This window comes from Triturus cristatus, chromosome 4_1 (genome assembly GCF_964204655.1).
Source record: "Triturus cristatus chromosome 4_1, aTriCri1.1, whole genome shotgun sequence".
Taxonomy (NCBI): domain Eukaryota; kingdom Metazoa; phylum Chordata; class Amphibia; order Caudata; family Salamandridae; genus Triturus; species Triturus cristatus.
This window is the reverse complement of record NC_140585.1, coordinates 316,227,495-316,254,605: the sequence shown is the minus strand read 5'-3', so window position 1 is coordinate 316,254,605 and position 27,111 is coordinate 316,227,495. Positions and strand designations below refer to the sequence as shown.

The 27,111-nt window shown below is 43.5% G+C and overlaps 1 protein-coding gene across 2 annotated transcripts in view; it reads right to left on the bottom strand.

Annotated features, from left to right (window-relative positions):
* The window catches only part of RAD52 (RAD52 DNA repair protein), a 210,470-nt gene extending 184,027 nt beyond the window's left edge, over positions 1-26,443 (bottom strand). Inside the window, exon 1 of one of the 2 annotated variants that reach the window (XM_085652251.1) lies at positions 26,333-26,443. The gene's annotated coding sequence lies outside the window, so the exon portion shown is untranslated. The remainder of the gene's footprint in view (positions 1-26,332) is intronic. The other variant, XM_085652252.1, reaches the window with a different exon arrangement.
* Between the last annotated feature and the right edge of the window lie 668 nt (positions 26,444-27,111).

Genomic DNA, 27,111 nt, shown 5'->3' with positions numbered 1-27,111 from the left:
TGAATGCGACTTAGTCAGTAAAACTCACTCAAACTAAACGTCCATAAACAGGGTAGCAAAAACTAGAGAAATCCTGAGGGACTAAATGGGTGGAACCCATTTTCTACAAGTCCTTCACTACGCTATATGTTCTTCATAAAAAAATAAAAGCATCAAAAATGGTAAAAGGGTTGGATATGGAGAGAAATTAAATTGCGAAATGAGTACTAACAAAAGAAACAAACAGTTTGATGTAGTGAGGAAGAAATGCAGTGCCATTAGGTGCACTTATGAAAAGGGGCGAGCAGTGTAATAAAATTCAAACTAACATGCATATTAGACAAACAGAAGCTGCACGGATAGCAAAGAATGGCATCCGTTTGAGCACTAACAATCAGCAACTAAAGTATTGTTGATTTTTCAACCCCCTCAGGTAAGAGTTGGCTAGGGCTCCATCAGACCAGGTTATTGGATGCCCAGCTTGCTGTTTAGACAGCACTGGCAAAGGCAAGAAGCCTTAGCTTTAAATAATAATAAAGCAGCTTATGAAGTGCATAGCTACCCCAAAGGAGTGTCCCAGTGCTAATGTCAGATACACCAACCGACAGCTCTATGCACAGGAAACAGCCGACATCTAGTTAGCAAACAACCAAGTGTGTAGATTTTTCCGAAACATATGTTCAATCTCAGAGTGCCTTAAATGCAGAGGGAGAGAGTTCAAAAGCCTAGAAATCAGATAGCCAAAGGACCTCCCACTCATACGCGCATGCTTTACCCTCAAGATCTGGGGTAACAAGGTCCAGAGGACCTAATATGCCTCAAAGGGGAATACGGCATGATAAGACGGTAGCTGAGCAATTGGCTTTGCCATTGCTTTGTGCCACCAGCATGCACAAGCATACTTCTAGAGCAGCGGCCTTCAAACTGAGGTGCCTGAAATAATCTTGGGTGGTGCCAGGCACTGGCCAAGAGGAGCATAATTTTGAAAACACTGCTGTGTTTTAATGAAAAAACTGAGGGCGACAGGGAGTCAATCTGTAATGGGCCACCGGTAATACATTTTGTCACTCATGCCTGGTCAGAGGGCAGGTGTGAAAGGAGGAGGCTCCATACAACCCTCAAACCCCCCCCATCCCAAATATGTGGTAAAAGATCACACTGTTACACTTTAGCGCAACCAGGGTTCCCTTCCCATAGCATGTTGGTAAACTTTTATTTCAATTAATGTTTAAAAGGGATCACTGAACGTAACTACAATGGAGATGCTATTGTTATAAATTATTTGTGACAAAATATACAGTTTATTCCAGGAAGCCCCAACTAAATGTTTTTTTGTTTGTTATTATCTTCCACAAAAGGACATTGAAAAGTTAGACCACTGTTATAGATGCATGCACACATGGCCCGCAATTCTGGAATTTGTTTCATATTATGCATGTGTGCATCATACCACATGTGCTTCAAGATGTATGTCACTATTTTAAATTTACAGCTCCAGCATAGCAGGTGGCAATGTTAGCACAGTACATTAAAATGTATGTATAAAAAAAAAAATGTTCAAAGGGTGGAAGTAGCACTTGGCAGCAGCCAAGACACCATAAAAAATAAAATAAATAAATATTTAAAACCACAGGGAGCAGGATCCGGAGCATGCAGGATGGGGAAAGGTTCAAAAAGGATCCCTCAAGTACGCAGCGAAAAGATACAATTTATCCCATCAGAACACTGAGACCGAAATGTTCCTAGAATAAAGCAGTCTGTAACCTACATCTAGAAAAAAAAAATGTCAGTGGGTTCACTAAATGTCAGTAAAACAGTACAGCTATTTAAAAATATTTTTGTAGTAAAAATGTCACGAACTGCGATCACAGCACTCTCTCCACCTGTGAAATCCTAAAATCTGAAGCTCTTGTTTTAGAATCTGAATCTCTCGTTTTTTAATTAACCTGTGCTTCATCCATGCTCACCTTTGACCTGTTTTTCAGCCTGGCTCTATCCTTGTCATCACAACTGCATAAACATTAGGTAACAAATCCAAACTGAGACATTGAAGGCTGCGTAAACATGCAAAGTTAGCAAAAGAACAGCTGATGTCTGCACTGTGGGTTTCGTGTGTATTTTAAACAATGATAAAGCCTTAGACAAAGTTTGTTCAGATAAGCCTATCTTGTTATGCAGCTTCAAGACGCGACACAAGGCACCAAGGTTGTTGATTCTTACCGATGGTCTAATTTGTGTGTTCTTCCCAAAGCTCTATTTACCTCTGGGCGTTCCTAGTCTGTGATTTTCCCTATATAAACCCATGTAACCATCGCTCAGTGTGCTCTCTCCTTGGGAATCACTATGGTACACACTGGTTGGAGACCCATTCTGAATGCTTAAATAAATTACCTATGATTTGACTTCGCTCCATTGTCGATTTCTCCTTACTTGATAAGAACTCGTGGTGAAGTGGTGATCCCTGCACCAACAGGTTATTAATTAATCTGCTCCACAAGTTGGCGCCCAACGTGAGACCCCATCAAAGGCTTGCAGTCGGACCAGGGGGAGGAGATCAGGTTGGTAAGACGAACTTCGCTGAGGGGCACACCACATGATGAGATTAATGTTGCTCGTGTTCCAAGGTGATCTTTCAACTCTCCAACTCTGATTTTCCTGGCAGCTGCTAGCCTTGACTGGGGCCTTCGGTCAGTGATTTTCTTTGGATCAGGGAGGATCGACAGGTGGGAGGCGAAGACTACACATGAGGTAAATCTGTATTGAACCGGTTCATTTGTCCATTTGGTTTCAATCTGTTTGATCTTTGCTTGACTTGGTATTCGTCTTGACTTGGTATTTGATTGGTAATCTGTTCGGAATTTGGTAATCCGTTTGGACTCTGTTTTGAATTTTGAAACCTAGGTTCTGTTTAGTATTTTAAGATCTAAGTTTTGTTTTGAGACTTGCTATTTGTTTTGACTAACATTTTTTCTTACAGGTAATGTGAGAATATTTTTTATTTCTCTCCGTGTATAAGTTTTTTTACTCTTATATAACATGCCTGTGTTTAGTACCCTTTGGAAGTTTTGTTGTTGCTGCTGCGATAAGCAGAGCATTTTGGAAGCAAGTCAGCCGGCACCACCAGAAGGTACGCCAAATTTTGAGATGTATAACAAATATGGTATTTGTCCCACCATGCAGAATACATTATGGAACAAATATACAAAAGGGGGACCCCCAGCTGAGATGGCCATTAGAGGGAACTATGGACCCTCACAAACTCGAGTATTTAGAGAATCAATTGTTTTTAAAGAAAGTTAGGCCAGCTATGTTTGACAGTTTGTGTATGTGGAGGAAAGAAGTGAAGGAGCGGCAGCTCAAAGCAGAGAAGGTACAAAGGAAACAGGTAAGGAAGACCGTATCAGAAGTATAAGGAATTGCAGGATAAGGAAGTTCAGGAGAAAAGGGAATGTTTAGATAGGGAGCATACATTATTAATATCTAAAGAATATATAGTTAGACCAACAGTAGCAGTAGAGGTCCACCAAGAAGATGTGGATTCAGATACTGATGGATTGTTGAAAGAACGCCCCCGCCCCCATTTGTACCCTTAACACCTCTTCCCCCTGGACCCCTAAATATCGCCCCCTAGTACCCCCGGTTCCCCCTCCTTTGCCTGCGGTTGTCCTGCTCCCTATTTTCCAACCAGTACCGGTACATTCTTTACCCCCTCCAATCCAGGCCACTGCATCCCCACCCCAAGCCTTTGTCCCTCCACCTCAGGCCACTGCATTTGAAATGACTAATGTTTCTGTGGTTCCTGCATCTGTCCTGACCCCTCGAGTTCTTCGCTCTACTGTACCTCAGTTTCATCATAATGCGATAAGGTTGATGGTATTAAATTGGTTAAGTGATCTAGAAATGGGAGTAGAAGAAATGATAGATCAGATTCAGGATTTCTCTGAGGGTGAGCTTCTTTGTCTTATAAGTAAGCTTTCTCATCAATGTGAGATGACTACAGGGCGAAATGGCCCAGATGATGTTAGAGCAATTAATAGACAGTGTCAGATAGGGGCCTTCTCTGTAAAAAAAAAATTAACACTGCCATAGCAACGATAATTGGACACCGTAATGAGCTCTCTTCCTCTCCCCGAATAAGATCTATGAGGGAAGCTGCGCCACAGTTCATTCCTGGAAGAGGGAATGCAGATGATGATGACCCAAATAGTGCTAATGCTAGAGCTCAGTTTTTGTACAATTGAATAGATACGCCCTGGAAAAGGATGAATGTACTCACTTTAAAAGCCTCTTTACCTGACATACTGAAAAATCCTAGGGGATTTTATGAAGGTGTACATTGATTCTTGTATCATGACCTTAGCAGATATGGATATGTTTTTTAGTATGATCCTACCACCTGATATGTGGCGACTTAGTCGGAAACAGGATCATGCTGTTGATTTGGGAGTAGATTGGGCTGCCATAATAACAGCTGATAGAGATAGGAAACCTGGTCATAAACCTTGTCAGCTCATTCTGGATCTGCCTGGTAACATACATACTGCCTGGTAACATACATACTTACATAAAAACGATAGTCCCAGCCAGAAAAATAGATTGAGCACTCCTTACTGCTTGTAAACAAAAGAAGGGAGAGGCCGTCCCTGATTTCTTTACTCGCTTTGAAAAGGTTCCCTCTAATGTATGTAATAGCTCTATTCTTCCTGACCTTAAAAGAAGGGATGCAATACAGGATAAAAGTTTATTAATTTGTGATGGATTTGAGAGAAAGTAACACGATAGTAGTACCTCAATATCCTATTGTTTCCTAGGTAAAGTTAATACACCTGTGGGATTTTCTGGCAACCCCGTTCAAAGCCCTATTTCACAACAACTGAATGTTAGTACAAGGGTCTCCAACATTTTCTGTAACAAAAGTTACTAGTAATGTAAAATGAGCACCCCATCCAAGAGTATCAGCAGTGATCACATTGGTGCATTAGGCAGGGTTTTCAGCAGTAATGAAAAAAGCAAGGCTTTGACAATTTAAACTGAAGAACTACATGTGTAGTACATGCAAACCATAGCTACAATACCCCTTGCACCAAGGTATAAAAATGAGTAATAAATATCCCCAACTGAAATAAAAGCTTTAAACACATTTTCAAAATGTCACCTATTTTCTCTGTAGGCATCAGTTTATGAGTTGTGAAAATACAAAAGAAATGTCTTGAATGCCTGAGTTTATTTTTTAAAATATAGGTTGGACCGTACACTGGTGAGCTGCTGGTAGCTTATAAGCTACTCATTGGAGACATAGCAATACAGCAGAAGGTTTGAAACAAGTTACAGTGAAATTATTGCATCACTTAGTATCCTTGGGACATAAAGTATCTCCTTTCCAATTACAGTATTGTCAACAGAAGGTTACCAATTTAGGTCTCCTCCTGTCAAAGGGGGTGAGACGATACACCAACATAGGATATAATTGGTGCAGAACTTGCAGAAACCACTGACTCAATCTAATATCTATGCGTCTATTACCAAATTTTTCATAAATTGCAAACCCCCAGCTTGCCTTAACATTAAAGCACGTATACATTCAGTTTTCTTTGGAATAATCAGTGTGAAGCTGTGTTTTTGCAATTGAGAAATGCTTTATGTAATGCTCCTGCTTTAGGTAAAACCTGATTATTACAAATTTGTGCATGCAAAAGATGGTTGCAGTTTGGCACAGTACCATGTAAGAAGGAATAGGTCATGTGCATATTTCTCCTCCACATTGGATTCCACTGCGATAAAGCAATCTGAAATGTATATTTAAGGTCACAATTTGACAGTTATGGTATCATATTTAGTGGATATCCCAAAAATATATATATAATTCAGACCCAGCACCTGACCAGTGCGATATAAGTTGATACTTTTTGCTCCAAAACATCACTCTGAAATGCTGTAACATTTTGAATCCACCCACTGTACTACCCCTCTCGGAGTCCCAACAAGATGAGAAGCATGATGGAATATTTTATTACTGAGAAGGAGACTAAGGGACGGGTAGACCTGACAGATACCCCTATATCTGACCCACTAGGGAAACTGTCCGTGGATGGTTTAGGTTACAAACTACCTGATGGCTCTAGTACAGCGGCCTATACAGTTACTCCCTTGAAATCTGTGGTTGAGTTATGTAAAATACAACAAATGTCAATGCAATCTGTGAAGCGGACAGCTTTAACTAGAGCTTGTGAATTAAGTAAAGATTTGACTGTAAATACCAATGTATATGTCTTTGGAGTTGCCCATTCATTCGGACGACTCTGAAAAGAAAAAGGTTGTTTTTTTTATTTTGCTTGGTGATAAGATACAGTATGGGGAATGAATAGTAAAGTTACTGGATACCTTGATGTTACCAAAAAGAGTTGCTATTGTTAAATATTTTGTCCACAAGAAAATTATAGATGAGGTAATACAGGGAAATACTTTTGCCAATGAACCAGTTTAACGAACAGCCTATTTAGAGTATAGTTTAATGTATATTGTAGGGACAGCTATATGGATACCAGATGTGACTATGTTTAATCAAACTCTAGAGATTGCATTAGGAAAGTACAGGAAGACGCTATGGAGGAAGAGAAGGAACAGTGTAAAAGATATGAGTGTCAGGATGCAACAGGATGTGGGATAGATCTGTCAGGAAAGCAAAGATTAATGCTTCCAAATTTTTATGTGAATGCTATTGTTACCATGGCCCACAGTTCAGCCCATATCAGTGTTAAAGGAATAGTGGCCATGTCAGATTATGTATGGTTCAATAACCGTATTCCAAGGGTGGCAGAGTTCTATGTCAAGAAGTGCATGATGTGCCATACTTATAGCACAGGAAAAGGTATCCCGTTTCAACAGGATATTTTGCACCCCCAGATCTGCCCTTTGAAGGTCTTGCAACCATTTGAGGTGGTTATGGGGAGGCTAGCAAATGTATAGGGTGTACCAAGATCAAGGACAATCGGACATTGAATTTACCATTCCTGTTGATTACTGTGTTGACTAAAGATCTGCATTTGATCCATTCACAGGTGAAGGTCAGTCTCCCTCCCAGTCTTAAAGGTCCAGGTCACAAGCTGAGGCCTAGAGACGGTGTCTTTACCCAACAGTTTCAGAGGCCAGTGCATGTTTTCTTCACCACCCGGACTGCTGTTATGTACACAGGGCCCAGACACTGGGTCCATGCCAATGATGTGGAGAAAGCAAGCGCCACTCCCTTTGCCATATGATCAGTGGATAACAACAGGAATGCCTGATTTGAATAGGATCAGATCTCTCAGCAAGTGCCTTTTGGAGATGGTGATTTTTTGAAACATGGTGAAGTGGAGTCATTGGAACAATAACTTGCTGCCATCATGCCTGAACCAGATGAACAGATTCTGGTTGACCATCCTGACATTGTTCAGCCCGGATACAAAATGCGGCCAAGGGCCGAAAAGAACTATAGACTTTGATTGAAGAAAATATCTCTGGAGAGATAGCAACCCATGCCGGTGGTCAAAACCGCAAACGTCCAGACCGGTACATAAGCTTGCCAGTGAGGCTTTGAAGCAAAAGACACTTGGGACTTAATGCTTTTGGATAGTGTAGTGAGGGAATTTTAGGAGAATTGAGATTACATTACTCTGTTTCTGGCTGATCGTTACGCTACTCTTGTTACCTTGGCAATCAAACAACAAATACGACAGTAAGAGGAAGGAAGGTTAAGAAACATACAAGTTTAATATAAAAGATCAGTATAAGGAATTGTGTTAGGTGTTTTTCTGAAATAAGTATTGGTATATAGATTAGGTGGAAATGAGTAGAGCTGTCGATTTGCTGGGGGTTGGAAATTATTAATGAGAATAGTAATTGTAGGAGCCATCTTTTTAACTTGCTGCATTCAATGTGCCCCTATGATAAGCACCACTTGTATAAATACTTTCAATAGTATTAAACCTTCCCCAGTCAATGTTCATGAACTAAATAGAGAAATGATAGTACAACTTGAAATTGATGAAATAATGAAAATTGATATATAAATTAATACATGTAACTTCCAAAATGGATTCAGCACAGCTGAAAAGTAAGGACTGTAAAAACCTAAAATCTGAAGCTCTTGTTCTAGAATCTGAATCTCTCGTTTTTTAATTAACCTGTGCTTCATCCATGCTCACCTTTGACCTGTTCTTCAGCCTGGCTCTATCCTTGTCATTACAACTGCATAAAGATTAGGTAACGAATTCAAATTGAGACACTGAAGGCTGCGTAAACATGCAAAGTTAACAAAAGAACAGCTGATGTCTGCACTGTGGGTTTCGTGTGCCTTTTAAACAATGATAAAGCCTTGGACAAAGTTTGTTCAGATAAACCTATCTTGTTATGCAGTTTCAAGACGTGACAGTTACACAAGGTACCAAGGTTGTTGATTCTTACCGATGGTCTCATTTGTGTGTTCTTCCCAAAGCTCTATTTACCTCTGGGCATTCCTAGTCTGTGATTTTCCGTATATAAACCCATTTAACCATCGTTCAGTGTGCTCTCTCCTTGGGTATCACTATGGTACACATTGGATCGAGACCCATTCTGAATGCTTAAATAAATTACCTATGATTTGACTTCGCTTCTTTGTCGATTCCTCCTTACTTGATAAGAACCCGTGGCGAAGTGGTGATCCCTGCACCAGCAGGTTATTAATTAATCTGCTCCACACACCTACCCATGTGCTTGCAAATTTGTCAGTGACTGGGGCATATATCACTACATTGCATACCGTGTAGTAGTGGGCACAATACGACATGCAAAAGTGCAAGTTGGAATTGCGGAACTTACAGGAAAATAAAGTTAAATAAAAAAATTCGGAGAAACCGTTATTTTGGCCTTGCCTACCAGACATGGCAGGCTGTCTGTAGTCAAAAAGTGCTATTGTCAGCTTACAGCAGCCTTAGAGCCACCCATTAGTTACCATTCACTGATTTTGTCACTCACTTGCTTGCTTGATTCCCATTTGTTATCTTGTGTAGGTTTTACTTTCTCTTCTTGTGTTTTTCGCTCCGTTAGAGCATGGACACATTACTTGTGTCCCTCCAGTGCTAATTTTTTAGGTGCTACTTTTAGCGTTTTATTTAGGCACTCCACGAGCGTGCGTGTGTTTTCCAGCTGTCTCACTCGTACTTCTCCCGCCACCATCCCACTTGTGTTGATCTCACCATTGTGCTTTTTTTACTGCACTCTCTATGATGCACTCACCTTTGTGCGTTTCTCCAGACCCCTCCCATTCTCTCAGCCATGTAATCTTCCCACCAGTTCCATGTTGCACACTCTCTCTCCAGTTTCCTTTGCTACCCCCACCTGCTGCCGTCGCACCTGTGCCCTTGTGTTGCTTCCCCCCCCCACCTGTGGCCCTCCTGTTGCTTCCCTCTGCCCTTGTGTTGCTTCCCCCCACCTCTGATTCTGAGCACCCCTCTCTCCATGTTGCTTTTATCCATGAGTTGATTCTTTCAACTCGCACAACTTTTTTTTTTTTTTTAAATGTACTGATCCAACTCGGATTGGTAAACAAAAAGAAAAAACCCAGTCACTTGCAGACGCGAGCATGCTTGGTGCGCACGATGTTGGGCTGATTTTAGTACCAGTGCCATGGGCAAGTACACAATACAATGGTTCTTAGCTCTGCCTTGCAACGGAACTAGCACAGACATGTTGTTTAGGACTCTGGGATAAAATAACCTGCCCAGGCGTGAAACTATGTCCTTTAAGGGAAAATTCTGTGGCTATAAGCCCTCTATTAGCGAGTAGAATGTCTATAACCTTCATATTGGTATGGGGGCTAGGGGCTAGGGGAAAAAAAACATCTTCATAATACAACACTGAAACGCACACAATGGCCTAGCTGGCTGTGCCTGGTTATGCCATGGTTATTTATTTTGATTTCAAGAGAGCTGTGAGGAGGGATAACGTTCAGCCGCCAAGGTGGTAGTCTGCGTTAAGCTTTTTCCTCTGTGAACATTTTTCCATGAGGCTCATCAGTGGTTTGCAAAGCCTCTGCAGCCTGCTTGGCCAAGCAGTGGGTGTCTGGGTGATCCTCTCCCCAGTGTGTCAGTCAGGTATTGGCCAACACTAGGGAAAGAAAAGGATCCTCCATTTGTTTTGTTTTTTTAATGCTGGAGAAGCAGAATCGCTTCTGCGTCCCTCCCTGCCCATCTGTGACATCAGCACGCCACAAGGTGCGCGGACGTCAAGGTTTTCACCACTGGAACCGGAGGAAGGAGCAGGCAAGTTCTCTCTCCACATGCAGAGGAGAAAAAAGGTCTCTGCACATTTCAGATAGGCCTCAATTTTCAATGAGGCCTCTATGAAACTGTTTCCTGTCAGTGGATCAAGAGCGTTCCATGATCCACTGCAAAGAAACCCACTAGACCACCACGGAAATCACTTTGGGGGTCAACCCAGGGGGGCGTAAACAGCCCTTCCCCCTACCTGGGGAGCAATTTTTAATTGTTTTAAATAAAAGTGCCTTTTTCCAAGAGGGTGGTGCGACATCCCCCCGGATTTTAATAATAAAAACGAAAGTATATAAAAGAAGGTTTCAAAAACTGTAATTGCCAGGGGGTGGGCCCTTTTGATCAAGGGCCAACGCCCTGTGGGTCCCAACTTTTTATTTTATTAGAAATGTGTGGTTCTCCTCGGGTCTACAATCGGGCCCCAGGGAAACCACAAATTTCAAGTTACCTGAGCTAACTATAACTTACATCCCCGCAATGCACTGCATATGACCACACATATTTACATCACTCATGACCTGGTCAGTGACATCACTGATCACACCATCCACAGAACCACTCACACCCCTATACAACCTCCATACACCCACCCACTCACACGTGGATACACAGTCACACAGCCACTCACATAATATATGTTAGAAGTAGTATCACTCATTAGTAGTACAACTAGTATACTAATTAACTGTGTAGTACCCTAGAATATATGTTTAACAATCAAACTCTTAGAAAATACTTACACTCACTGGATAAGGTCATCAGTGATGTCATTTGACCCTTAACTCAGGTTATGGAGAACAGCTCTGAGGCAGGAACTGAGACAGCAGATACTGAGACAGCATCTAAGGGAGAGGAAAATGGAGCAGAATCTGGGAGAGACTTTTCAGTTGGCGGAGTTCTATTTAACGACTCATCTTACAGCGATTCTGAGGGACACGATGATGGCAGTCCTGCTGTCCCTTCACAAGCAAAGTCTGTGCAGTGGGGCGAACGTAGCAGGCTGGACCAGCCCAGAGAGCAGGCATGTGCGGTGGCAAGCACAGACAGAGTGCTCTCTTGGCAGCCCCCCAATTTAGTTCAGCCCCTAATTCCACCTTTTTACTGGCGATGCTGGATGTTAAGTCGATACAACAAATATTTTGCAAACTGACTAAGTTCACCCACCTCCTTTTGGACCTCCTTGAGGAAATTGTGCACCTAACAAATTTGCATGCCGAACAATTTCTGAGGGAGCATGAAGGAAATCTCAGGACTCACTGTAGGGCACACAAGTGGACTCCCACTTCATTAGAGGAGCTGAAAAAAGTTTTGGGCCTTACGCTGAAAATGGGGTTAGTACATAAACCAACCTAGCAGTCCTCCTGAACTACTCGCACGATTTGGGTAATTCCCACCTTCGCACTGTACATGAGCAGAGATTTTCTTTTGCCATTTTACAGTGTATGCTGCATTACCCGGGAACCATCCAGATCATGATAGGTTGTAAAAAAATACGGCCTGTCGTGGAACATTTGTCTGTCAAGTTTCAAGACATATCCTCCTGGGAAGAATATAGCCATCGAGGAGTCCTTGATCCTGTACAAAGTGCGGCTGCTGTTCAGGCAGTGAATTGCAAGCAAAAGAGCTCACTATGGCATTGAGTTTTATATGCTGTGTGAGAGGTCTGCTGGCTATGTGTACAGCTTGAGAGTGTATGAAGGAAAGACTCCACTCTAAATCTTGTAGGTTGCCTTCCCACGCTAGAGAGTCGCAGAAAAGATTGTATGGGAGCTTGTCCATCCACTCCTTCACAAAGGTTATAACCTTAATGTGGACAGTTTCTATGCGAGAGCAGAGCTGTTCAGTTAGCTGTACAAAGCTGGCACTGTGGCATGCAATACAGTTTGTTGTTGTCGCAAACGATTCACGCAGGAGCTTGTTTATATAACACTCCAGAAATCCCAGAGCACTACGTTGCGTTCCAATGAACTGCTCACAGTGAAGTTCTCGGATAGGTGTGATGTGTATGTACTCACTACAATTCTTGATGAGAGCACTTCCCCAGTCAAGGTTTCAGGTCAGATTGCCGAAGTTCACAAGCCCAGCTGAATAATTACAACAAGTATATGGGCGGAGTAGATAAAATGACCAGGGTCTTCAGCCATAAAATGTGAGTGTAAAACTCGCACTTGGTACCAAAAAAAAAAAAAAAAAACTGTCCACCCACCTGATCAACATGGCAACAGACAATGCTTAATTCTAGAGAAGCAGCAGCCTCCACTTCATATGCTCTGGAGGATGTTGCAAGGCTACATGAGCGACCATTTGCTAAAAGCATTCCTGTAACAGCTAAAAAGACGCAACCATTTTGTCATTGTAAAGACTACTCTAAGCATGGAAAAAGGCAGGAAAGTCGTATTTACTGTCCCCAGTGCTCATCTCACCCAAACCTGCGTTTTCCTGATTCCGTTATATTGTACCATAAAAAACTCGAGCATTGGGAAATTGAGGTGGAGATGCTGTTACGTAAACTTTTCAATGGCTGTGCGTCAATACCTACATTCCATGGGCCACTACTTCTCTAGACAAGCAGCCGTAGACATTTTGTTCTTCTACTTGAGGGAATCATGGACTTACTTGTGGTCTGCTAGGCTCCTTTATCCGCCAGCAGAACATGGTTGTTGTCCTATTTGCTGACTGACAAGTGTATTATAGTCCTCACACCTCACACCGCACATAATGGTGGACGGAGCATAAACCACGTTTTCACAGAGTACCCTGTGTGGCAAAATTGTAAAGGTTTGGCTAGATTGTGAACTGCTTTTTATGAAACTTATGTATAAAACACAAGGACCACCCTGATTACTAACAAGAACCAAAGTAAGAGTAATATGTCAAAGAAATGTCCCATGGGACTTATTCACCAACACTTCTACTTGCTTTGAAAGTTTGCAAACTATATTAGTAACTTGTATCATAACCAATGATGTTGGAAAAAAGATACAGGACACTATATTGTGCATAAGTATTGTATTCACATCTTTATTATTGGTTATGATACAAGTTAACTTTTAACACTTGCTAAGCAAAAGTAGAAGTGTCAGTGAATGAGCCCCAGAGGACATTTGTCTGGCTTATTATTTTAGGGAACTTAGTCAGCATTCCACAGTATGTTTGATTTAGTTTCAAAGGTACATATGCTCACTCAGTTTGAGAAATTGAGCCTCGGAGGTATACTCAGACACCTCCAATTTGCATCCACAAACTGAAAGGAGTTGTATTTAACACAGTGAGTACTCTAAAGGCACCTGATAGACATTTTCTTGAGTTTAAAGTAGCTAGCGACGGAAGCCGTTGGTATAGGTTCACTTGGCAAGCATACAAGATTAGTCATGACTCTGGTGAGGATAGAGACATCAATGTGCAAGAAAAGCTTAGGCTACATGTGCTTTCACAGAGATATTGCACCAGTAGAAGACAGATAGTAAAGGTAGCACAAATACACGTCATCACTGCATCTTCCCCGATGGATACAAAAGCCAGGGGCGCTGTGCTCACCCCAAAACTGAATAACTCCCTCACTCAACTATGATGATGACTCCAAACCATGCAGGCTGAGCTAGGGTCTAAAACATTCCACTACACACATTGGGGAAAAAGGTTAAGTTTTCAGTGGAAAAATGTGATGCATCCATGTTGTGTTTTGGCCATTTCCTGTTGTGGGCACTAAGCCTACCCACACAAGTGAGGTGACATTTTTATCAGGATACTTGGAGGAATGTTAGGATGTTTGAGGCTCCCCACAGATTCCAGAACTTTCCATCATAGAAATGTTGGGGAAAATGTGTGTTTTTTAGTCTATGCCTTGTGCCCATTTCAGATAGGTTTCCTTGATACCCATTTTTTACTCCACTTATTTCACTACATGAATTGGGCTATACTAGGTACTTAATAAAAGATCATTGTACGGTGCAGCTCTGTTGTTGGCCCTGGCAACCTTGGGTTCTTGCAGAGCCTACTAACCCATGCAACCAGAACAGTCTAGCGGACGTAATGGGATATTGCTTTATAAATCAGCCATTGTGGCAAACGAAAAGGTTGTTGCAAATGACAGATTTTTCCTACTCATTTTCAATTTTTTTTTATTTTAACAGTTATTTTCCTTGGGAAAGCTTTGAGGGATCTACGCATTGGACCCTAGGCTGAATTCAGAATTTGGTCTACTTTACAGAAATCTATAGCTTTCTTGGATCACGTCTTGGTTTCATGCTGGTTTCCACTACAAAGTGTGAGTGGATTGATAGCACATAAAATAGGAAAAATGGCCTACCTCTTTGAAAAATGCCAAAACTGTGGTACAAAATTAGGTTTTTTGATTCAGCTCTCCATGTTCTTGAAAGCTATGAAGATAGCCATGAGGATGTATGATTTGTGAGGAAGCGAGCCTAAACAATATTTTAAGTAGGGTGAAAAGGGTCTCAAGTTTAATCACCTCCATCGCTGTCTTTTCATCTTCCCCAACTTTACCAATCTCTCTCTCTCACACAGTAATGTTTATACATCACTATGAGGACCGGACATTGGCCGTAATGAAGTGTGTAATTACTTTCTAACTCCACGCTCACCTTGATAGTAGGGAAGGTTATAAAGCGGCCCGAAGCAACTCAAACTGCAGTTGCAGAGTTTCTGTGTCTCTCCCTCTCCCCCTTGCCCCCCCCGGCACATGTTCTGCCAGACCTAGCTTTTCAGCTGGCAGTACTTTGCAGAGAAATGGGGCCATATGTATAATGAGAGCCCGAGTCAGAATTACTGCTCTCAAAATACAAAGTTCTGCTTAATGTTATATACACAACATGGGGAAATTTGGCACCATGGCTGGAGAAGGACCCTTCATCTGTTGATTACGTGGATGGCAGTGAAAATACCATTGTGAGGATGATACTAGCGCTCCTCCAGTCAACATATGTGTTAAATGGCTTCCTGACATGGAAAAGCTGGTCCAAAATGAACTTTCGAAGAAAATTCAATGCACTCGATTAGGAGGGTCACAGCAGGTAACTATGTGATGAAAACTGGAATAAAATGAGAAGTAACGTCCCCAAACAAACATCAATAGAGGGCACCATGATAGTGGGAAGGGATACAATGCAAACCAAAAGATAGCAGGATTGGAGCGCACCCGGAAAAAGCTCCGTTACAGGTGGCACTGTGAAGGATCTGATGACTGGAAGGGACACTGAAATTAGCAGCCGACAGTTCCCTCTCAGTAGCGGCACTTCTCCACTGCCAAGGAGAGTACCAGTACTCATAACCTTTGTAATGTAATGTAATGTTAAAGGAATTTCTTAAGCGCAACTGTTAATCCGAAGAGTGTCCTGGTGCTATGCACGGACAGTAGAAAACCAAGGGACGGAGGAGAACAGAATCAGTTGTTTAAGAAAAAAAAATATGATTTCAACTTCTTCCGAAACAGAGGGGTGGATGTGATGCATCTTAATTCCAGAGGGAGATTTTTCCATGGAGACAGTCCCAGAAATTAGGACCTGCCCTCAGTTCTAGATTTACAAGGCCTATCCCATGCAAGGCTCTATGGATTAGCAGTAAGATCTTAAAAGTGATCCTCATCCTGACGTGAAGCCAGTGCAAGTCTCTAAGAAACTAAGACGCATGCGTTCTCAGAGGTAGGTTGAGTACCATTTAAGCGGCTGCATTTTGAACCACCTGCAACCTACTAATCAAATAGTCGTGCAGGCCCAGGTACAGTGCATCACCATATTCCAGTCTAGATGTAATCAGAGCCAGGACCACCATTTTTCTAGCCGGCAGAGACAGAAAGTACAGAAACTTCCTGAGCATACGCATCATGCCAAGCAGGTCCCTACTAGAGCATTAACTTGAGAGAGAATGGAGAGTTTCCCATCAAACTAAATTCCAAGATTTTTAATAAAATTAGTATGGGTGAGTGGAGGGGGAGCATACTTTGGCCAAAAGGCCTGCCAGGACTTCTCCAATCTTGAACAGAGGAAGAGAAACTCAGTCTTTCCTGTATTTGATGGAAGGAGAGCTACTGGAATACTTCAGGGAAACCGTTTCTGATTTTGTCTCCAGGAAATGCTTCCTCCTTACCCCAAGAAAACAGCAACTGGGCGTCATCAGTGATAGAGACTACTTTAGCACCCAGGATCTCAGTCAAGCATGCCAGGGGAGCAAGATATATCTTAAATAGTGTAGGGCTCTGCTCTCCCACCTTAAGGTCCGCGGTCCAGCTGAAAAAGGAGGACTCCAACACCTACCCCAAACTTCAAGAAAGGAAGCCAGCCATTTCCATGCCTGTCCTCTAATCACAACAGACTGGAAAAGAGCCCGAAGAATAGGGGCGGGGTGGTGGGGGCCAGGATCGTATTGAATGCTGCTGACAAATCCAGCATGATCAGCACTGCTTTGCCACCAACATCAAGGATACACCTGATGAAATCGGCCACCTCCACCAGCACTGTATCTGTACTGCAGCTGGGGCGAGACCCACATTGACTTGGATGCAGCAAATCATTGCTTTCGAAGTATATGGATAGCTGTTGATTAACATGTTTTTCCAGACCGTTTGAAAGGGCTGGGAGGAGCAAGATGGGCCTACAATTAGACTGGTCTGTAACCATTGCCTGGTGTTTCTTCAGCAGTGGCACAATTTTAGCCTGTTTTCATGCCATGGGAACAATGGCCGCAAAGAGCGAGGCATTCAGGATACGGTTAGCAAGGGGATTGATAGCCTCTGCTCCCAAGGCCAAAAATTTGTGGGGCATGCGTCAGATGGAGTGCCCGATTTGAGGCTCTTAATAGCAAATAGTGAGCCTTCCAGGGAGATCGGATTGAATCTATTCAAGGAAGGGGTTGTTCCCTTTAAGGTGCGGCCATGAAGCTCCACTTTCATTTCCGTGTACTGCATTGAGGCGCACAAACACTCCAAAAATACAATTTGATCCGTGGGAAAGACACAAAAAAAATAAAGAAAAAAAAATAAAGACTTGCAGTGTCAGTCTATTGCATTCTAGCCATTGTGCTGCCTGAAATGCTGCTCTTTTCCTCCCTGCACTACTGCCACATCTGACTTTTGAAGGGTGGGAGGGGTCGGCAGGAGAGGCTTCCACAATCTTGTTGAATGGAGGGACCGAATAGAGCTAAATAAGCAGCCAGCAGGATGCCCTTTCATCGTCTTTCAGTTTGAAGATGATCTGTGCAGAAAGGCCTCCAAGCATGCACCATTGTTTACACTGTAAATTATGAAGTGTTCCAGCACAGAGGGTGTCTTGCCCAATGGCAGCTTAAGAAACAGGAATGGCAACATTTGTTGGGAAGATATTCTGAGCTAAGAGAGGGCCAAGGATGGAATGCAATGGGGCCATCATTCATCCTCCGAGAAGTAGGTGATACTTAAAGCCATATACACAGAGTCTTGGAAAAGAGACAATGAAACTACAGCAAGCAGTCAACCTTTCCTCTCCAAGATAACACAATATGTCCTTTAAGCAGGAACTTAAGGTTTCAGAACAAAGGCCATGTACCATGGACCACCCCTATCATTTCTCCTGCTGCATGAGACATGTGCTTTCCAGAATGCTATTGGTCATGTGGGTGTTTTCTACACATATAGTAAATTTGAGACTATTAACAAGGATAATGCAAGTGCAAAATGGTTGCCTGACAGATGATAGAACTATCTTTGCATCTTAGCCCCACTCTTTGCCCCCACCCATACCACTAGCTCGATTTGATGAGTACATGCACTTATTTTTTTCTCATTTAAAGCACTGACTTTCAATTGTAATGAAGTCTTTCCAACAATGAAAAGCTTCCCAAACATACATTTTCAAAATGCATTAGATAATTTGGAGGGATTGTGTGGCTAAGTCTAATTTAAATAAGAGTTGGTCTCTCCATATGTGGGTCAAGTTTAAGTTGTGACCTGGGGAGTGCTGGAAGTAAAGTGGGGGGCACGTGGAGCTTTACATAAACACTCTAAATCAGATTTAGAGTATATATTTAGAGAGCACAAACCACAAGAATACTAATGGTGTCAAACAATTGGTTCAATGGAACCCATGAACAACCTGGAGCATTACAATGCCAAAGTGTCACACTTAAGATATGCAAAGGTTAAAAAATAAGCACTTTAAACATGATAATTTCACACACAAACGTTCTCAAAAATAGCAGCACTGAGAAGAAAAGTTAATGTTGGCTAAAAAGCCAGACTTTTCTGAGCTTCCACATCAGACATGGGTCACTTGTCAGATGCAAGTTGACATTAAAAATAAGCATTTGCAATGCAATATGCCTCGCATTTGTGAGAGTTAGAGCTATTGGCGCTGTAAATTACAATGTCTTTTACCCATGTGTTTTGGTTTAGAGTGGAGTGGATGTATGTAGTGTGGAGTGGAATTATGTAGGTTGAATTGGAATTGTTAGTTGCAGAATTGTGTGGGGTTTTTTTGCCTGGTGTGCAGTGGAATTATGTGGATAGTAATTATGTTGCATTGAGTGTACTGAATTATATGGAGTGGGACTGTGTGTTAAGGAGTGTATTTAAGTGGAATGGTATTTTGTGGAGTGGTATGTAGTGGAGTTTAATTATGTGGTGTGCTGTTGAATTTTGTGGCATGATGTGGAATTGTGTGGATTGGATGCATGTGGTGTGATGATTTATGTGCTTTGTTGTCAAATTACATGGTGGGGAATGGAAATGAAAGAGTTGAATTGTGTGGCGTGGAAGTGTGTGTGAAATTATGCAGCATGGTGTGGAGTGTATTTATCTGGATTGTTTACCAAGTTTAAAAACTGATACATGTGCCTATATGGAATTTATAGACAACTGTACGAATGTGTTCTGAAATTGGGAATTACCAAAAAACGTCTTTGAAGCTGGATATTTCTCTTAATCTCTGACAATTTGTCAGCTAGAAATATGTGTTTGGCTGTGAGGAGCTGGGACTATGCATGAGACAGCTACCACAGGCTGGATCAGGGAAGGAAGCAATGTACCAAATGTGATCACTTCAATCATCCAACGTTAAAAAGGAAGATTGAGCCTCTGCCAGCATAGCCTAAACGTTATTACATAGACACACTGCCGGGCTTAAGAAAACCGATTGGCAGCTTTGTGAAACAGGGAGAGGCAAATTAAAATGGTGAGTATAGGAACGGGAGCTTGTCTGCTTGCAAAAAGGAGCGGAAATTGACAAAGAGGAAAAACATGAATCAAAAGATAAAAACAGAGACCAAAATACATGTGTTCAACACAGGCTGCTCTGTTGACTGTAAGGAGGCAATTATCGCTGCAGCGCTCACCAACAGCTGGGCGAAAGGGACAAGTTAAGCATTTTATAGATAGCAATCGCTATGCATTGTATTATTTCTAGTGCCGATTTTGTGTCAATCTTGGTTAAAATTTGCTGGTGTTGGAAGTCACAACAGTCTGAAGTGGGTTGCTCTCTAGGCAGATATATCTGGAAGCAGGGCCAGCTTTAGCCCTGGTGGCGCCCTGTGCGACAATGTTTGTTGGCGCCCCCCAATGACCACCTCCCCCACAGATTCCCACACTACCACCATTTGACTGTGCTCCTCAAGTCTCAATAACCACTGTCTCTTAGATTAATTTAGTTTTATAGCGCCACTCATACCTGTTTAACACTTTACATCACACACACATTGCACAGAGACATTCATTCATGTGTAAATGAGTGTATAGGAATACATAAGGCAAAGGCCTACAAGGTGTAGGAGTAAAAGGTCATCCATTCTGGTAGGCAGTATAGTTTAAGAGTCCTTGATATGGAAAAATACAAATTCAGACTTTAAAATGTTACACCAATGGTAGCGTTTTTTTTAATAATAAGAATGGATTTCTACATACATGAACCCTTTTTGAAATATTAGGGTAACAAAAGACTGGCAAAACACACACATAGCTCTAACACATTCCTTGCAGTTTGCATGCAGCTCTTTGATGACAGTTAATATATTAGGATTTTATCTTATACAAGTAACAACAGGAGCTCTCTGACAAAAGTGGTAGCACATTGACCAATTTATATTTAATGCACTTTGTGATATGAATGGGACACGTTATTTGCAGCAGTCATATTAAACACTGCACTACGAGTCAACATTTCTTAAACAGAGCTCCGGTCTCTCTCCAGGAAGAATATTATTCAGATGAGTTGTCTTGACATTTTTATTGCTGGAACATCAGCTGCTTCTAAAATAATAAACATGGCGCCCTCACCCCAAGTCAGCGTCCGGTGCGATGGCACCGATCGCACCGGCCCTCTCTGGAAGAGTTATGCACGCTTGAAGCTGCAGTTCGGAGGGCAAGTCCCAGGTGGAAGAGCGTTCCTTCAAGAATCCCTAACCAATTACAAAACCGTCTGCAGCCAGGACATTCCCTTCCACAAAGATTGAAAGGTAAATAAAGTGCTCGGCAGATGGCGTGGGTAGTGAGGAACTTCACCACAGCAGGCAGTCTGCAAGGAAATGACCGAGCCCGGGAAGGTTAGGAGGGCAGACCTGGCGGCGAGCCGCACAGAGCAAAAGAAAGGAGGGCAGCCGCCTTTGTTAAAGTGAAAGCTTGCATTGCACGCTGCAAATAAAAACAAGCATTTGCAATGCAATAGGTCTCGCATTTATAAGAGTTTGAGCTATTGGCATTGTAAAATTACAATGCCGTTTATTTATGTTTTGGTTTTAAAACAAATAAAAGACATTGTCATTTACAATGTCAGTAGCATAAACTCGCATAAAAGCAGTGTGCGGCGTGCAGCAGTGTGCGGCGTGCAGCAATGTGTGGCGTGCAGCAATGTGCGGCATGTAGCACTGTGTGGCTTGCGGCGGCGTGTAGCAGTGCAGTATGCGGCGTGCAGCAGTGTGCGGCGTGCAGCAGTGTGTGGCGTGCAGCAGTGTGCGGCGTGCAGCAGTGTGCGGCGTGCAGCGGCGTGCAGCAGTGTGAGGCGTGCAGCAGTGTGAGGCGTGCAGCAGTGTGAGGCATGCGGCGTGCAGCAGTGTGCAGCGTGCAGCAGTGTGAGGCGTGCAGCAGTGTGAGGCGTGCAGCAGTGTGAGGCGTGCAGCAGTGTGAGGCGTGCAGCAGTGTGAGGCGTGCAGCAGTGTGTAATGCAGCAGTGTGTGGCGTGCGGTAGTGTGCGGCGTGCAGCAGTGTGCGGCGTGCAGCAGTGTGCGGCGTGGTTTGTAAACAACAAGAAAAGCGGACATCAAAGGACGGGTGGCAGGGAACGAGCATATGGGGTGTGAGTTATAACGAAAGTTAATTGTTGTAAGAGGGGATGCAGGAAGTGAGGCCGAGCGCGCGCTAGCGAAAGCAGTCTGCTGCTTTCAAGTCCGATGCCAGATGCCAGCTTCGCTCTTGAATGCCTCACATGCACTGGCCATAAACCGCATTCCTAAGGTCTTATGCCCCTTACTAAATCTCTCTGAATGTGTGAGGCGGCGCACGCGCAGGAAGTAGCTGGTGGCAAATGGAATGCGCGTGGTTGTGCACGTAACCGCCACCCGATCCGCCTGGGAAGCCTTTGGGAGCATTTTCTGAAGCCCCTACATAAGTCTCGCTGAGCGATCGCTTACGCGATAGCCAGGCGAGACCTAACAAGCAGCCACCATTGCTGAAGGCGGCATCCTGCGAGTGCTGTGTAAGGCTGGATATAAAAGAAGCGACCGCCATTGCTATGCGCATGGGCTGGATGTCGTACCTGCTTCAACAAGACATTAAGTAAATACGGTTCCATAACTGCTAATGAAAGCTAGAGAGTAAGGACAAATGTAAGAGGGGCTGTCCTCATGGAAGGTAACAAAAGAGAAGGAGGTACTACGGAGGGACTGTGACGGAGACTCCCTCCCTCAGGTCTTGCCACCCCTACTCACCCTGTCCGGGGTATCCCTTCCGCACAATCCTCCCTTCCCGGGCGCTCAATCCAGGGTTCCAACCACAGCATCCGTGACCACAGGAACCTCGCCCCTTTCTCTATTACAGGAGCCTATCCCGAACGACGACCCACCGGAAGGACAACCTCTTGCTCCCGGAAGTCCCTCCTTCCCGTTTCCCGCCGGAGACAGAAAAGCAGGAAGACGGGAGGCAGAAGACGTCGGAGGATCGTGGCAGGAGATTTCGGCAGGAGACACGACGAAAGGAGAGGACGAGAGCGGCGAACCAGAAGAGTGGTCCGAAGACTGGTGGAGTCCCCCGGAGGAGGCTGAAGAGCGGCCGTAACTCGGATGAGAGTTACGGCGGAGCCCGTGAGTACCAGCTTTCCTTCGGTATAGCACCCTAAGTGCCCGTATGTACCATAGTCTCTCTGTAGATAGATGTATATAGTCTCTCTCCTTTAGGCACCCCTGCACCCTGGTAGGACCTATCAGTATCCGTTGTACAGCATCTCTCACTTTGTAAATAATACCCCGCACACCCCTTTTACGAACACCCCTCTTTTCTTCGGCTTATCCCTCTTCCTCCCCCGTCCCTTTTCCTCACGCTCCTTTCCTCCTTTACCACTCCCGGTGACGGTTACGGCAGCGACATAGAGCGCCAGCAGGACTAACGGCTCCTTCTGTGTTTTGTCTTACTGGCCTCCGAGGTGCCCATCCACCCTCCTACCTGTGATCGACGTCGGCGGCCTGGACGGCAGAAGAACTTCGGCAACGACAACCGCAACAGACGGGCCCATCATCGATTCGGAGTTATCCTCCTGCTCGGACCTGTGTACTTTCCTATTGCACGACGTGCCCTGGGCACAATAAAGTAGACTATTGCACACTATATACGGCCTCCTTGCCTGCTTTTCCAGCCCGCCGAATCCCCACGCTCACAGGGACTATTAAGCCTATTTCACTAATCAAAAGCCATCATTTACAAAGAACAGGAAGAGGAGCGAGTTGTAAAGACGGGCGTGAAAATGGGTGGAGTTTAAAGTCCATAACTGAGATCAAACCTGAAGACACAGCGCAAGCGCCGCCTAGGTGAGTCCTAAAGAGCGTTCGCCATGTAAGATTGGAAGAGATAACAAGCATTTGCAATGCAATAGGTCTCGCATTTGCAAGATTTGGAGCTATTGGCATTGTAAATGGCAATGCATTTTATTTATGTTTTTTAAAAACCTGCTATAATAAAAGGCATTGTCATTTGCAATACCAATAGATCAAAGTTTCGAAAATGTGAGACCTACTGCATTGGAAATGCTTGTTGTGCAGTTCTTATCCCTTGTTCCCCTTTTTTTTTAATTTCTCAAAAATCTGTGAAATTACGTATTGCTGTGGTCATTATATGCCCCACGCCCGTTTACACACCCTAATCTGCGACAGAGCCCTGTGACTCCATAAGCAGGAATATTTACTTGCTTTTTTCATTTTTATGGTACTTTTATCCTATACATGAAACAGAGCAGAACAAAACAGAAACTAAACAATGTCAGACCAAGCAGAATGAAGAACTAGAACAGGAAGAAGCATAAGTTATATGCTCTCTGAGGCATACTAAGATGGAAGAAAGATGAATGTCGAGAAGGCATTGATTCCAGAGGAGAGTGGCAAGCACACCGAAGAAGCAGAACCAAGATGAGGCACAGGAGGAAAGAGTACAACAGGGCGAGAGGAGCAGGTTGGCTAGCTCGGGGGATGACTGAAAGATGCAGCTTTTAAATCAGCATATTTGAAAAGAGCTGCAGATATACTTGAGGTTGTATGTATATGATATTTCCATAAAACAAACCTAGCCGAAAGGTTGAAGCGAGTATAACAGAGGACAAGGCAGTGGGTATTCAGGGTATTAAAGCGAGTGTGATAAAAATGTGGGGTTAATAGAAAGGAAAGCACAGAGTGCTTAGGTTCAGAAGTTTGAATCCACAGGAAAAGGGGAGGGTGGAAATGTGAGCAGAGAAAAAACTACAGTAGAGTGAGGCAAGAAGATAGATAAAGGGACAGAGGAAGGAGCGGGGGGGCAACAGGAGATGGGAAATGAATAATTTCAAGAATGGTTTGTACTGAGCTGAAGTGTACTGAGCTGAAGTAGAGAAGCTGCAAGCATGGTGTAGTCTGAAGTATGGATCTAGCACAACAATGAAAGAATAAGATATGGGAGGAAAAAATGAGTCTACCAGGGTTTTGGATTAGGAAACTGGGCAAGAAATGGCACAATAGCTAGATGTAGCACAGAGGTGTCCAGCATGGCTCCAGGAGGGTTGGAACTATGCCATATTCTCAGGATATTCACATAGGAAGATACATTTACATACGTTCAATCAAACAGAATTAATTCACCGTGTGTTGTAATCCTAAAGATATAGAATGTATTGGGAGGTCCTGGGACCTTTATTGGAAGCCCTTTTTTAAATAAAAGTTAATGCTGTTTTTAATAAGGGAGGGGAGAGAAAACATCTCAAGAAAGAAAATGTTGGACAATGCAAGTTTCCCAACCGGGAACACTAAATCATATTTCTTAGAACAATAAAGTTCATGTACCAACTAATTTGCGCTTGCACAACCTTTGGAAGCGTGGACTCTCCGGGTAATAAGTCACTCATCGTGTTGGTGATCTCACAGTTTTTTCGGGGGAAGCTATGAGCAAAATAACACTAAGCAATTTATGAAACAGGCAAGTACTGTAAGTGAAGTCACAGTTGCAGCCCTGGTGTTCCCTAAAATACTTCACAGTTTTTGACCAAGAGGATATAAGACAGCATACGTCACAAGAAATGTTATCATAAGCGTATTTGGGTAACCAACCCAAACTTCCCAGACAAAAAAAATAAAAATACTAAGCCTACGTTGGGTCTACACGATGGCTGTAGCGGTTGTTCACTCACACACCACAAAGAAAACAAAACCTGGCACCATTTCACTTTTTAAAAATCAAAGTAATCAAATATCAGTCATTAATCTAGTGTAACATGCAGAGCAGAACAGTCGTTCTTTGAGCATCTTTACCATAAGCTAAAAGAGAAAGCAGTCAGATATTTATCTGATAATGTGTACAAGTGGTTCACATTCCCATTGGAATCAATGCGTTGCAGAGACATGTGACACGTTACATGCATAGAGGCCCCATCAGTATAATGAAGGGGACCCGTGGCCAAGCCCGGCCACTTTTCCCAGCACAGATGAAAGCCGTATGTGATGACTGCATCCAGGCCCGCCATACCTTCCAGCACGCCCCAAACTCATGTCAATAGTCTTTAGGACCCAGTTACTGATCAGCCCAGGGCTCCATGCATTATAGCGGAAAGCAGATGAGAAGAAGAGAGGTTTAGAGAGAGCGACCTGCTATTGGGGAATGAATCAGACCCCCTAGTGCTTTGAAGCACCTTCTCTTGCCCATGCCCAGCCTTAAACCACAACAAACAGATACAGTGAATGCAGTCCCAAGAAACAAGCAGTTAAAATACTGCGCCTAGGCTAGGGAGAGAGTAAAGGGTTGTGTCCAGCCACTGTCGTGGACACAACCGCAAGTGTGTTTTCTTATTGGTCTCCAGTTACTCCAGTGTTCGGCATTTTCACCACTTAGAGATGAGAGACTGCACTTTGTAAAGTAAAACGGTAAACATCAGATGCAAAGGCATGCTCCTGTCACAGGTACAGGCTGTTCGCAGAGTCAGCTGCCCGAGGTCGAGTTGCTGTTTTTGCTGGCAGCAGAGGAAAGTTCCATTTGCAGTATTTAACGAAAGACAAAGATATGGTCGCCAAAACGTCCTTAGAACAAGCTGGAAAGCCGAAAGGAAAATGCAGAGAGAATACCATAAAAAACACAAGAGCACTCGTCAATGAAACGGGGGCGCGCCACGCATATTGTAAACATTACGCGCGCCACCATTGCAAATGTGCATTATTGCTTGGCTTTTCTTTTTTTGAGGAACACACCGCTCTGCCTAGCACTTGTCATGACTACTATGTCTGGAAAGTGCCAGATCAACTAGAGAGACATTAGGGCATATTATATGTTTTCAGCCCATGTAAAATAAAAGTTATTGGCAGCATCGAAGAAGCCCTGCACCCTCCCAGTTCCACCAAGGGAAGGATGGCGGCGCATTACTAACCTACACACTTTTCTGTCCAGTGTTGCACAGACCAGGGAGTCACGGCATCGACAGAAGTAGGAAAAGGCCACGCCTCCTGCGCATGCGTGCTAAGAAAACACGACACAGGAAGTACGCCTAACATAAATTAAAGAACAGCGTCCCATGATCTGCGCGTGGCAGCAGCAAGCAGCACACACCTCTTTCACTTTCTTGTGTGTCGCGGTCCCGCTTGCGCTCTTTTCCCTTTAGGTCCCGTTTTTTTTTTTGCATCTTTTATAAAGCACGAACTCGACCCGAAGGTATTGGAGCGCTGCACATGAGCACCGTATTTACATTACGTACTTGGGCACAGGGAGATTAAGTGATTTGCGCAGAATCACAGGATGTGGACGCGACCCCTTGTTTCCAGCACCAAAGCCGGCAGTCTAGCCAACGGACCACATCCCCTCCCCAGTTAAATTTGGAGAGCCAGAAACGTCATGTTGCCACCGCTGCTTCCCCCACCCCTAGCTTGGGAGCCTCGCTGTGACCTGTAGCTGGAGAAAACAAGCACGGCCGAAGCGGACCGTGCTTGTGCAATTAAGTAAATAAACAAGCGCTGCCGAAGCTGCCCGGGATGAAAATAAAACAAGCATTTACAATGCAACGGTCTCGGCATTGTTAAAGTTAGAGCTATTGGCATTGCTCATGACAATGCCGTTTCTTTAAATGTTTTAAAAACAAAAACAAACAAAAATAATCTCATGAGCAATGCCAATAGCTCTAACTTTACCAATGCCGAAACCATTGCATTGTAA